We start from the raw sequence: 15,455 nt of genomic DNA on the forward strand, positions 1-15,455 counted from the left end.
CGTTCTATTATATCCAAAGTTGGCCACTCAATATTCAAATTTGCATCTTATTTTTTTATCCTTATACAACAAATTGAAATCCAACTACCACGTACATCTGTGAATCTTGATTTGCATCCCCTCTTTCTTTTTTTCTTCTTTTTCTGTCTTTTACCCCTTTTACCAATATTTTTTCCCTCCATATTTCATGTATTATTATGTATCCTTTGAGGGTAGTCATAGTTACTTTCAAGCTTTACTTTCTTTGTCAACCCTCCTGTTTGATGTTTTCGATTAGTTACAGCCAGCCTTATTTTATTCTACATATATTATTTTGTCATGTGTAAATTTGCAATGTTTGTTTGTTATGTATTTGTAAAAACGCAAAAGAAAAAGAGAAGCAAACAGAAATAAATAATTCAAATAAAATAAAATAAAATTCATTATGTACATTGTTTAAAAAAATACTCTTTGAGCAGAATATATCAGGCACCTTGGTTGAACAGAATCAAGCTGACTCTGGACAATATGGGGATGTCTGATTTATGAGAAATTTGTGAAAATACGAGTTGTGATTGGGTCAAACAAACTGTGGAACGTCGATTGAAAGATTCTCATGCCCAGTATTAATTTGCTTGTATATACAATAATTCACATTGTGTCAACTATCGAATCTTTAAACATTTGTTTATGTTTAGAAAGACTCTTAATCGATCTCATTAAAAGAGATCGGACAATTTTAAGTCGTTTTCGCTGTGGCAATCATCACTTGCGGATTGTTTCTGGTGGATATTCAAATACTCCAAGGGGAATGAGGTTATACACGCTCTGCAATTTCCATCGCTTGGGGATAAGTTTCATTACTTGTTTGTATGTCCTACCTTCCGTTCAGACTGAAAATTGTTCCTCGATAAATATTTTCTTGAAAGACCGAATACACTGAAAATGGATCAGCTTTTAAACTCCAATAAAGCACAAACACGTTTTAACTTAGCAAAATTATATCAACAAATAGTGCCTTGTTTAGTATGTGCACATAAATTGTTATGAGTTCAATATTATCTTTATGTTCATCTTTTTTGTCAAATTATTAAATTGATATCAAGAATATTTACAGTAACTCATTGATTTAAATAACAATCTACTGGTGCCAGTAACTTTCTTTTTCAATTGCTTTCATTCATTTTTTCATTAATTATCATTATAATTATTATTATCAGTATTTTTTAAAATTATTATTATTATTAATGTTATTATTATTATTATTATCATCTTTATTATTATTAGTATCATAATTTTTCTCACTATCGTTGATAGTTATATTTTTATTGCAAATTCACTCGATTTGAATTGTATATTGTACAGTGTTAGATTGACAAATTCAAACTGGTTGTGAAACTTCTCCAATACCCCAGTGTGGGTAACATGAAAATAAATTGTCATTGTCAGTGTTTGTATATATTCATTACACATGTTCGTCATTTGCAATTTTAGAATTCACTATCTAAAAAAATGAGTGAGCTCTCAATATTGTGGAATACAATACCACATTTTTTGTCGGGAAGCTCAGGTAATGTAAAATCCCTTATTTTTCTCTTCTTGAATGACCATGAAATTCATGTTACTTCCCAATTTATCGGCACCAACGACTTAATATTTCTTTCCCTTTTTCTGTGTTTTTAACTGGAACAAGAGCGGAAGTACACATCTACTTCGTATAAATAATAGATCATAATGATAATAAGATGATGATGATAATGATGATAATAATAATCAACCATCAATCATCAAAAATAATAATAATAATAGCCAATAAGCAATAATCAATCATCAATAATGATAAATATAGTAAAAATGCCTTTGAAAAGCTCCGATCAGATGTCATAACTAATTTACTCAGAACAAGCAATTCAAGCCTCGTTAGTGCGCAGCAATTGCGCCTGATTTAGTATTAAATGCACAATCTTGTATTATCTATCCCAATGCTTTTCTTGATTGTATAATAATATAATGTTTTTTTTCTCTCTCTCTCTTTGTATTTTTTAGGACTAAACTCGACTTACATTATTTACTACAAAGGGGCGGGAAGCGGCGAATGGTTTACTGATTTTACACCTCGATCGCGTACACAGTCCGTAGAAGGAGATGGCAGCAAATAGCACAACGACTCCTGTCGTAGCACAACCGACCATGTACAGTGCAAATCCTCAAGATAGGCCATGTTCGCAGCGCTTCTATCCATGTTCGATATGTTGTGCAATGTTATCCCCTATGATCATTTTTGCCGGAGCTACAAATATAATAATAGGAAATTTTCGAGCAGAAAATCTGTCAGACAGTTTCTATGACAGCTTCCCGGAAGAGAGAACGTCCGGTAAGAGTCAGATGTACGCAGGAATAGCAGTTTTGGCTATTGGAATCATCCTAATGACCCTGAGCCTCGCCTGGTGCTGCTATGCACGACGTCACTTATCAAACATGCCAACGACATTCTCTGGAACGGCCATGACAACAACAGTCGTTGCCCCAAATGCCGCATCTACACCAGGGTTAGTACAACCTCCCATCATCCAGCGTGGCGGAGGAGGAGGAGGAGGCGGTCAACAGACATTCGTGTATTCATATCAATCTCAGCAACAAGCGGGGTCCTTTCAACCGGTCCAAATCGGTACGAACTAGTACCCACCGGCTCAACCTGTTCACAGCCAGTACCTACCGGCTCAACCTGCTGTCAACCAGTACCCACCAACTCAACCAACCCTACAAACATCAGCTCCTGTGGAAAGACTACCAGATCAACCGCCGCCTTCATATAACGAGTTAACGAATCCCACAAGTGACGCAATTAAGTCCTATGGAAACTTTTAAGCGAAAAAGATTTACTTTTAGATGGCCATGACAGTTGTATGATCAGACGTATTCGGCAGTATTTGTGACACCAACTATCCATGGAAAATTATATATCAACCGGATACTCGTAACTTTCGTTAAAGTTAAAAGCCTTATACGTTCCTGTATAAGGGAGTGATTATGTCTTTTTAGGCTCTTTCATAGTTTCTTCTTCAATTTTAAATGTTACAAAAAAGCGTAGTAATTTTCCCAAGTAAAACCATTTCGTCTGAATTGATTATCAATAGGCAGGACACCCACGTTCTATCTATTTATTGCCTTCAGTGTACCTGTCAATATCTCTCCATCTTCAACTCTCTCCTTTCATGGTCTTCTATTATCAGGGGAACGACGGGTTTGGTGCAATAGTAAACCAGGACCCTGCTTCATAAAAATTGTTATAAACAACCAGAGTTATAATTGTTATAAGCTACTGGCGGTTGATTGGCCGAGAGCAAACTTTGTCATAGATACAATTTAGCATATGCTATTGATGGCTAGTCGTATGTAACTGGGCCCTGATTCAGGCTAAAATGCTTTACTATTTGAACCCAAAAAATCTGTCTGTCGTATTTCATAAAGTAACCGTCAAGTTGACCACTCAAAGATATGTTATCTCTTGTCTATTTTATTCACATGCATGTACCTTCCATGGTATACCTCAATGAACTTACCTTTTCTCTATCAAATTTGTCTCGTTTTGGTAATACTATTTTAGATTATGGTGTATGAATATTTCATGGATAATAGTTGTATCGTAATGTAATTATATTGTAGTGTTGTAATGATGTGATTCTTATAATGTAAATATAAATGTCCTGTCGCCGTGCTACATCCGAAATGATGCCTTCTATACTCCTTATACGAAACCAAACATACTATTTTCAGTTGATAAATCAATGTTTAGTTGTAGGTATAATTAAAACTTAGATATTCGTTTGTATGCAAGATATTAATGGGTATTGCAATGTACGTTTCGAATTTCTTATTATTTTACAATCAAAAGTAAAATATAAATGGTGATATTTCATCCTCTTGTAAAGTAATGAAAGACACTATTTGGAAGAAAAAACAAAAGAGTAACATATCAATATTTTTTTCTTCTATTTTTCCACTGTCGAGGGACTTTATTTGTTCATATCATAAAAATAACAGCTATTTACAACAGTTTTTATATACATAATTAATGCACTTGTAACATATCATATATAGTACAAAACATGAAACTAATGTGATATAATCACTAAATGAAACGATGCAAACATTTTGTTTGTTACTTCGTTTGTATCAAATTTCTTTTGATTACATTTGTTATCGAGATCGGTGCGAATTTCTACCTTTAATTCTTTTGACAAATATACATCATATTTCCAAAACATTCTCTAATATAGTTTCTATAGATAATGCGCTGAGAAAAGTTTTAAATAAGATTGATCAGATTCATTTCTCTCTTCTCTATTTCATGAGCTATTAGAAGTTTTTTTTCGTTCAGAAAGATTTTTAAATTAAACAACGTATCGATTAATTTGGATACAATCTTCAAAGAAAAGCGAAATCCTTCTTACAAGCCAGGAGAAGGTGGTTAGTTGTATCCGGGATTTTACAGACATCACATAGATTATTATTTTCAATCTTCCATTTTATTACATAAATTATCTTTACTGGGTATTATTCTATGAATAAATTAAAAATTAAACTGCTTAATTCTGTTGTCATTTATAAATTAAAATTTATAATAAAGCACCGTCTTCCAGTTAGGTTAATCAAAATAAGCGTTCCAAAAATAAATGCACGGCAGATCCTGTTTTTTTCTAATATCAAATCATAATAGTGTTTGACTCTTATGTCTGCTACATCAATGGGGTCACCTGTTACCATATCTATTGTACTAGATTCCACTGTAGACGATGGACTACGTACATATTGTATCCTATTACTTAACTGCTGAAAACAACAATTCGGTAATGCACTTTTTAACTATGCCAATTTAAGGGGAAAGTAAATCATTTTCTTGAAAATTAATACAAATGGAACCAACTTATTTCCAGATATTGTTTACTAATACTTGTTTCACTTTAAGAATATTGTTTCTTATTCAGTTTGGAAAATACAATAACTCATACATATTTTGATTATTGCTATTGCACCAAATCTTTTAATTTTCAATATTTGTTACATTAAAAAATATCGATTAGATAAGTTGTTATGCATTATATGCATTTTTATGTGTGTGTATTTAAGTTTGTCACATTTTATGTAAATCGATTGTATCATATACTATTATTGTTATTTAAATGTTTTATATTTGATTTATCAATAAATGCAGAAACATCTGCTAAAAAACAAACTCATTGCTTTGTGACAATTTGCATTCACCTAAAATGTAACTAAATTGTAATACTATAGTGGGGAGAATTAAGGAATCGATCAGATAAGTTGTTTTTATAGTCCTCGAGCCTACATAGGCGCGTTCGAACCCACTAAGAACGAGATGAGGACAAGTTGTACTGTTCCTGAACGGGGTGGTCGGGTTACAAACAAAAAGTCAGATCAAGTTGCGAACTAGTTAGAATGGTTTGGACGTATTGGGAACGAGGCAGAAATAATTAAGAACTGTTTTAAACTGATTACGGACGGGCCGGACTGCTTGAAAATGGCAAATTTGCCCGATCTGAACTTGATATGAGCTGACTGTGGACGGGGTAGAGACGAGATGGACGTATTGAGGACTGCTCATGAGCGTAGTAGGATCGTATCATAGACATTATTTACACATTCTACCCCGACCATAACACATTTTATGATTTTCTAGGATGGTTCTAGAACGTAGTGAGAACTAGTTTGGGGGTGATGGGGGCTTATACTGCTGCTAATTGATGCTCGACCACAGCACGTTGTAACACGTTCTTAGTAGGATCGAGGCAATTCCGTCCCTAGTACGACAATCAGTCCGTTTGTAGTACGTCCTCTTCGTTTTAAGTACATTGTCACTCCGTTTATTTGCAGGACGAGGACAATTTTGAACAGGCTCAAAGTTCTAGAGCACTCTCCCTTATAGCCAGTCCGAGCCCGTCCATAAAGCTTTTGAACAGATCGTTTAACAGTTGCTACTACGTTCAACTCCGTTTGCACACAGTTTGAGCACGTTTGACAACATTTTCCAGAACGTATTGAGAACTAGTTCGGTGTGATGAGGGCTTTAGAAAGCAAAGGCTTATCATAAATTTATGCTGCAAAAAAGTCACAGATTTTAAATGACATCCTGGCTATAAATAACACCAAATCGCACAAATTGCGTTTGAAAATGTGATTGTTCTTCAGCTGGGGTCACATCCCCCTCAGAGTCCCCCCCCCCCCCCCCCTCCTTTCCGCGGAAGCGCGGAATGCGGCATTTTCTCAAGAATTGCACCCCCAACTCCCCCCCCCCCTTGCCGCCGGCTGGATCCGCCACGTATCCTGAATATAACTAGTACGCGCATCCTTGTATTATTCCATGGAAGCCAATTCTTGGAATGGAATTTCATTTCATCGGTGTTATTTCCTGAAAAGTGCAGGCTTCATGAAATGAAGATTAACGCACTGTAGGTTGATAGGTAACGTTGATTGGTTAATGAGTTTACCCAGGGGTGAGGTAACGTCCCAGAAGCTCACACAATGGTCAAGCTTTCCCGATGGTCAGGATCACCCAATGCCATGACCAGTTTTACGTAGCCTAGCGATCATTTACCGTCTGCAAGTGTTGCATCTAAAGGCCATGTTCATCCGAGCTATGAGTCATGAATCATCCCACGTCGTAAGCTGAACAAAAATAGATCGCGCATCATTGCTAGTTCCGGGTACTTTTCATGTTGGAATGGAATAAACGTTTCATCAGTGTTATTTTTTTCATTTGCATGAATCTTACGTCACTGCTTCCGAATTCCGATGGTTAACCATGATATTTGTTTGTGGTGGCGATGTAGGAAAACGATCGGTATACATTATGATGTGCTGAGGCTGCTGACACATAATCCGGTTTGTATCACTGCGTGTAGTACAGTGCGAACTCATAAGCCAGATATATCGGTGATACTGAAACGGAAGTGTTAGCCCTATATAGGTAAGATTGATTTGAATCGTATTATGATATTGCGTATTAAAACGGCGATATATTAATCGAAAAGAGCAATTATTGAATTAAAATCTGATTTATTTATCTATTCTAATATGCACCAACATAAAAATAAGTACAATGTGGATCTGATATGGACTTGAGGAAATGAGACCAATAGTTGCAGGACCGGTATGTCCTACTCATCGTCTAAACTATCTGATTGATACTGTAACCATGCTGGAAACATGTAAAAACCGATATTCAAGATATTGTAGATTTCTTGATTTCTTGACCTACCTGAAAATATTGACGATAATAGCTTTTTAGTTACGATTGAAGTTCTCTTGGATCTTGGATTCTTTTCCTCCTAAATCCTCCGAAGAAGAGTTTTGACTGGAGGTGGTGGAGGGTGGACGATTACATTTTGGAAAAAAGTTCTTTAGTAACTGTATTTTTAAATGAGAGCGGGGAGGTTTGGTCGATGGTTACTCTTTGTAGGTTGTTCCATGTCTTTACAGTCCTTGGGAATATGAGTTGGCATAGACGTCCGAGTTTGGGTGGCGAATTTCAAATTGGTTGGAGTGTCCTCGTCTACGTCTGTCTGGCTTAGGGTTGGTGTGAGATTGGTAGTCGATGTCGAGTTGTCCCTTGATCATTTTGAAGAGGCAGGTAAGACGGTGTGCTTCCCTTCTGTCTTTAAGAGATCTCCAGATGAGTTATTTGAGTAGCTTGGTAACACTGGTGTCCCATCCGTAATTATTGGTGACAAAACGTGCAGCCTGACGTTGAACTTTCTCGACAGCATAGGTGTTTTTGGCTGTATAAGGGTCCCATGCTGCAGTGGCGTAGTCAAGGTGTGGACGTACAAGAGTAAGATACAACTTTTCTTTAACATTAGATGAGCAGTGATGGAAGTTGCGCCTTAGGAAGTTAAGGACCCTTGAGGCTTTGCCGGTTGCGTAATGAGTCTGGCTATTCCAGCGTAGGTCTTTCTGGATATTGATGCCAATGTATAGGGTCTGGTTCGTTTCCTCCAGGGTAACATGAAGGATTTTGTAGGATTTAGTACCCGGTGTTCTCTTTCTTGAAACACGCATGGTTTTGCATTTAGAGGGATTGAAATGCATGCCCCAAGTCTTGGACCACTGGACCATAATATAGGACTTGTTGAAGAGCTTTCTCATCTTCAGCAGATTTGATGGGACGGTAAAGTAAACAATCATCAGCAAAAAGTCGTGTTGTACTGGAAACCTTTTCATGAATGTCATTGATGTGGAGTAGAAAAATGTGAGGGCCTAATACTGTGCCCTGTGGAGTGCCACTGAGGACTGGTAACCACTCGGAACATTGACCATTTACACAGACACGTTGCAGTCTCTTTGTCAGGAAACTAGATATCCATCTCTTATTATTTGCTCGAATACCATAATAGTCTAATTTCATGAGGAGACGCTGGTGCGGGATGACATCAAAAGCCTTTGAAAAATCAAGCACTGCCATGTCTGTGGTGATATTTTTATTTTTGTATTTTTGGTTGTGGAAAACGATACATCGGAGAGGCGGGAAATATTTTATGAAATAGAATGAAAATCCGTCGTCAACACATAAAAGATAGAACATATCAAATCCTTGATGTGAGTAAATAAATATCAAGATGTGCAAAAAGGAATAAATCCAAATTTGACGTCATAACTTTTCCTAAATGAGAGCAAAAGATAACTGGACATAAGATTAAAGAAAAGTATTTCATAAAAATTATTTCAGCCAGAGCTGAACAAGTCTTAATTCATATTAGAGAATCATGAGGTTATTATGTGAATGTGCATGCATAATTATTAATGATATAAATAATTTTGCTGTTATTTAAAGCTGATGGTCATGCGATTGCATTGTGAAAGAAACATTGTGAAATCGATCAGAAAAGGTTGATCATCTAGCATAGATGTACTGCAAGGTTCTGGTTCCCGTCAACAGTTTTATCACCATGTATTATTCAAAACATATTCTTTCACATGATTGGTAATAAGAGCTTCCATTTCATTTTTTGAAATTGGGGCGTTTCCAATACTGGTCTTTACCTTTAAAAGCTAGATTACAAGTATAATGAAATATAAATGGAGATAGAGATTGACATGATATGATTTTGACTATGATGTAACAGATGTAACAATACGTAATGTGATTTCGTTGCCAAGCAACGCGAAATTCTAGCGCAATTTGCTTGTACGCATTCTTCGTATATAATTGTTTGCACTTGTTTATAATTTACAATTTTGAATTCACTATCTGAAGAAATTAAATTGAAACCGGTCATCATGAAGAAGTGAACTCTCAATAATCTGTAATACATTCCCACATTATTTGTCGAATAGCTCAGGCATGAACTGTAAAATCACCGTTTATTCTTCTTTTTGAATAGCCATGAATTTCATGATGATAACCTTACTAATGATAATGAAGAAGATGATGATGATGAAGATGATAAAAATGATTATGATAATAATCAGCAATCAATCATCAACACTGATAATAATGATAATTAATCCTCAATGATGATAGCGATAGTAAAATACCTTTGAAAAGCTCTGTTCAGATGTCGTAACTGACTTTAATAAGAACAAGATTGGAGACGGTTCGTAACTCGGTAGTGCACGGCAATGGCGCCTGATTTAGTATCAAAGGCACTATCATGTAACCATATCCATCCTAATTCTTTTCTTGATTGTAAATGTAGTATATTTCTCTCTCTCTCTCTCTCTCTTTGTATTTGTCAGAACTAAACTCGCCTGACATTATATACTCAAAGTGGAGGGAAACGGCGAATAGGGAACTGATTTTACACCTCGATCGCGTACACAGTCCGTAGAAGGATATGACAGCAACTAGTACAACGCCCCCTGTCGTAGCACAAACGAACATCTACAATGCAAATCCCCAAGATAGTCCATGTTTGGAGCGCTTCTATAAATGTTCGCTTTGCTTGATATGCATTTCCTTCGTGTTCATATTTGCCGGAGTTGCAAATATATTAATGGGAGTATTAACCTTCGGCAATTACTATGACAGCTTACCGGAAAAGAGTAAGTCTGATCTGCCGATACAGAAGAACGCAGGAATAGCAGTTTTTGTTATTGGAATCATCCTCCTGACCCTGAGCATCGCCTGGTGTTGCTATTCCCCACGTCACCTATCAAACATACCAACGACGTTCTCTGAAACGGCAATGACACCAACAGCCGTTGCCCCAAACGCCGCATATACACCGGAAATAGTATACCTCCCATTATCCAGGGAAGTGGAGGAGGAGGAAGAGGAGGAGGAGAGGGAGGAGGCGGTCAACAGACATTCGTGAATTCATATCAACCTCAGCAACAAGCGGGGTCCTTTCAACCGGTCCAAATCGGTACGAACCACTACCAACCAGCTGAACCTGCTGTTATCCAGTACCCACCGGCTCAACCTGCTGTCAACCTGTACCCACCAGCTCAACCAACCCTACAACCATCAGCTCCTGTGGAAAGACTATGAGATCAACAGCCGCCTGCATATAGCGAGTTATTGAACCCCACAAGTGAAATGGCAAATTACCTGTCGACCGTCCTTAACTATCGTTAAAATTTAGAAGCCTTTTGGCCTCTGTACCAGGGAGTGATTTTGTTTGTTTTAGCCTCGTCCATAGTTTCTCGATTTTTAAATGTAAAAAAAAAGAGATGCATAGTAATTTTACCAAGTAACAAACCATGTCATCTGAATTGATTATCATCAGGCAGGACATACATGTTCTATCTATTTATTTATATATTGACTTCCGTGTTCCTGTGAATGTCTTTTCATCTTCCACAGTCTCCTTTCACGGTCTTCTGTTATCAGGGGAACGACGGGTCTGGTGCAATAGTAAACCAGGACCCTGCTTCATAAAAATTGTTATAAATAACCAGAGTTATAATTGTTATAAGCTACTGGCGGTTGATTGGCTGAGAGCAAACTTTGTCATAGATATTATTTAACATATGCTATTGATGGCTAGTTTTATGAAACCGGGTCCTGACTCAGGCTAAAATGCTTTACTATTTAAACCAAAAAAAATCTGTCTGTCGTATTTTATAAAGTGACCGTCAAGTCGACCACTCAAGAGTATGTTATCTCATGTTCACATGAATGTACCTTACATGGTAAACCTTATTTCGCTTGTCTTTCCTCTTTCAAATTTGTCTTGTTTAGGTAATACTATATTAGATTATGGTGTATGTATATTTCATGGACAATAGTTGTATGTAATTACATTTTAGCGTTGTAATGTTGTGATTCTTATAGTGTGTAAATATCGAAAATAATATTGTGGTAGGTTGCAGGTATGTTCTCAATTGGAAATGTGTGATTGTCAGTAGATGTCCTTTCCCCGTGCTACATACAAATGCCTACTATATTAGTCTAATCGAAACCAATAGCGCTATATTTACTTGATAAATCAATGTTTCGTTGTAGGTACAATTGAAACTTAGATATTCGTTTGTATGCAATATATTAAAGGGTATTGCAATGTACGTTTCGAATTTTATTATTATTTTACAATCAAAAGTAAAATATAAATGGTGATATTTCATCCTCTTGGAAAGTAATGATAAACATTATTTGGAAGAAGAAACAAAAAAAGTAATATATCAATATAATCCATGAAGCACAATTATTATAGCTCTGTGACACGATGGAAAATAGTTTATTACTTTCATCTCCTTTGTAGTTGGAATTTCATCTACTCAAGCCTCAAACCTCCTTGGTTCATCTTCTAGCCAGTCCATGTGATAAATCCTCACCTTTTCCAGGGCAACACTGAGATTTAAAAGAAAGTCGAAATTGTGTGCTTTCCTCAAAGTAACTCGGTAACATTGTTTAAGCTTGATGACAAAACTGCGTATTTTTGGGATGCAATGATACTTATCATATTCCTTCTACTATACTAACCCTTTAACATGCACAAAATCCTGCGAAAATTCTCAAACCTCAAAGATATTTATAGTTTTCTCTGAAGGCGTCAGTGTGCGAAATCCTCTGACCGTAAATTCTCCCAACCTTTTTTGAATTTTCCCAACCGTTTTCCCATAAAATTAAGACATAAGACATGGTTTTGAAAATCTTGTTGTAACACTTAAATGTCTGGAATGGTATATAGAGCCAACTTACATTTCTTTGTTTTATACTTTCTTTCCACTTTTATTTAGATGCTTTCTGAACAAAAATGTTATACATGGCACTCTATTCTCCTACAAACTCCTACAACAGCGCCATGTACGACTATCGACTCAAGCATTCTTGCTTACGATAGTTGGCCTCTGTAATTATCTTGAATATTTTACTTATCTCCATACTTTCAAGCTTTCAATTATATGCTTTTTTATGTGTGTTTATCTAAGTTCTCACATTTTAGGTAGATAAATTATATTATTATTATTATACACATAATGAATGGTTATGAGTTCAATAGTGCGAATATTTTCATGAGTTGAAAGATTAACATTCTATTCAACGCGGCGTCTATTCAACGAATGAAAATATTCGCACTATTAAACGAATGAAAAACATTCATTATTTGTTTTATACCACATCGAAGAAGATCTAATGGAACGTTAATCAACAAATTATGCTTTACACCTTATATTGAAGATAAATTAAAGTTGGAGCCAAGCCTTCTCGATCATATTCAGATTGCCTTCGCGTCATATATACCGTGTTTACACAGTGATCGGCATCGAGGGTTGAAGCCGGGTTGAAGCCTGCAGTTTTATGTGTGTAAACGGGATCCCAGTGAGGATTGAAGCCGGGTTGAAGCCGCCCCTTGAATCCACCAGAATTGCAGGTCTCAATCCACCTCGCGGCTTCAACCCTGCAACTTTATGTCGTGTAAACGGGATCTGCATCGGCGCCTCGAGGGTTGAAGCCATGTGGGCCGACGTGAGCAGCCAGTGAAAATGGTAGTACTTTTTTTTTTTTTTTTTTTTCTCATGTCACCCACATTGGGGTATTGGAGAAGTTTACAATCAGTTTGAATTTGTCAATTAAACACTGTGAAATATACAATACAAATAGAATTAATGTTAATCCATACAAAATAACACTATCGACAATAGTGAGAAAAATTATGATGATAATGATAACAATATTGATGATGATAATACTAATAATAATCAAAAACAAAACGATAATATTAATTAAAACGATAATTAATGACGAAATTAAAGGAAGCAATTGAAAAAGAAATTTACTGGCACCAGTAAATTGATATCTGAATTAATGAATTACTGAAAATATTCTTGATATCAATTTAATAAATTGATATAAGACAAAAAAGAGAAACATAAAGTTAATATTGAACTCATAACATGTTTTTGCAAATACTTAAATTAATGAAAACGAAGCATTATTTTTCGACAGAATTTTACTAAGTTTAAACGTGTTTGTACATTATTGGAGTTAAAAAGCTGATCCATTTTCAGTGTATTTGGTCTTTCAATAAAATATTTATCGATGAACAATTTTCTTTCTGAACGAAAGGTAGGGCATACAAACAAGTAATGAAACTCATCCCCAAGCGATTGCAAATTGCACAGCGTACATAGCCTCATTTCCCTTGGAGTATTTGAATATCTACCAGCTACAATCGGCAGGTAATGATTGCCACAGCGAAAACGACTTAATATTGTCCGATCTCTTTTAATGAGATCGATTAAGTATCTTTCTAAACATAAAGAATGTTTGAAGATTCGATAGTTAACACAATGCGAATTATCATACATACAAGCAGACCAATACTGAGCATGAGAATCTCTCAATCGACGTTCCACAGTTTGTTTGACCCACTCATAGCTAGTATTTTCACACATTTCCCATAAATTAGACATCCCCATATTGTCCAGAGTCAGCTTGATTTTTTTTAACCAAGGTGCCTGATATATATTCTTCTCAAAGAGTAATTTTAAGATAATATACACCTTACCAGAAAATTTATCCTGTCCACTATGTACAATCCTACACCAGAAGTTTATCATTCTGCTTTCGATATATTTCTCAAGTTTAAGCCTCCCCAATTCACCAAGTACCATACAATTTGCAGTTGTTTTGTTGACAGAAAGGGCTTGCTTACAAAATTTCATGTGGAAAATTTCAAGATCATGTAGCACTTCAAATCCCCATATCTCACTTCCATAGAGCAGAATGGGCAACACAAGTTGATCAAATAATTCCAAGAGGATATCAATAGGTAAGTGCAGTTGATAAGTTTTAGATAATAGACTATACATTGCTCGTCTAGCTTGATTAAGTTGCTTAATTTGAGCTTTACGAAATTTGTTGTTGTAGTTAAAAGTAGTTCCAAGATAGACGTATTCATCAACAACTTCTACAATATCATGATCAAATTTAAATATAGGAATTTTTCGAACTTTACCACGAGAAAATACAACAACTTTGGTTTTAGCTGTGTTAACTTGAAGAAACCATTTTTTACAGTAATCAGATACTGCATCAAGAGCAAGCTGAAGTTCACTTTCAGTTTTTGCAAGAACTATTGTATCGTCTGCATACAGTAATGTAAAAAGCCTGAGATATACATCTATACCTTTTTGATACGCAGCTGCATCAATCTTGTCAGGAAGAATATTTATGCCTCCAAACTTTTCACAAATGAATTGTTTGAAGTCATTTAAAAAAAGGGCAAATAGCATCGGAGACAAATTTTCTCCTTGTCGCACACCAATGTTACAATCAAATGAAGAAGACTTTTCTGTACCAGAAATTACACATGACTTAGCCTGAGCATACATATGCTTAATTACATTGAAAAACTTTCCATCAACATTATTCTTAAGTAATTTATTCCAAAGAGAACTCCTGTCAACCAAATCAAATGCCTTCTTGTAGTCAATAAATGCACAATAAACCCTCTCTTTTGAAGAGAGATATAAATCGGTCACTGAATGAAGAACAAAAATGTGATCAAGCGTTGAATGACCATTTCGAAAACCAGCCTGTTCATCACCTAGCAATTCATTATCTTCGAGATAAGACGTAAGTCGCTCATTCAAGACTGCTGTAAACAGCTTGCCAAGACAACTAAGCAATGTTATTCCTCTATAGTTGTTCGGATCATTAGGATTTCCTTTCTTCTTATAAAGAGGGTGAATTAACCCTATTGTCCATTCAGATGGTACAATTCCACTTTCTAATACAATGTTAAATAACCTAATGATTACTGATAAAACAGACTTTGTGCTACACTTCAAAAATTCATTTAGAACTAAATCATCGCCATGTGCCTTACCGTTTTCAGTCTATTTATTTGACGTGTTACTTCTTCCCTGCTTATAGAACGATTGATACATTGATTGCTCGAAAGAATTTGGTCAGGTTCTAATATATCTGCATTATCTCTTTGATTTTGGCTCAGACCACGAAAGTGTTGTTCAAGAGAATGAATTTCAATTGGGGTTTTTTCATTATT

At 35.7% G+C, this 15,455-nt stretch overlaps 1 long non-coding RNA gene across 1 annotated transcript; it reads left to right on the forward strand.

Annotated features, from left to right (window-relative positions):
* Positions 1–6,721: 6,721 nt before the first annotated feature.
* Positions 6,722–11,946, forward strand: LOC115923443. Its single transcript, XR_004063887.1, has 2 exons — positions 6,722–6,967; positions 9,736–11,946. It is a non-coding gene; the product is annotated as an uncharacterized LOC115923443 (long non-coding RNA).
* Positions 11,947–15,455: the final 3,509 nt, after the last annotated feature.

The sequence above is a fragment of the Strongylocentrotus purpuratus genome, unplaced genomic scaffold, assembly GCF_000002235.5.
Source record: "Strongylocentrotus purpuratus isolate Spur 01 unplaced genomic scaffold, Spur_5.0 spur5_scaffold_14, whole genome shotgun sequence".
Lineage (NCBI taxonomy): Eukaryota > Metazoa > Echinodermata > Echinoidea > Camarodonta > Strongylocentrotidae > Strongylocentrotus > Strongylocentrotus purpuratus.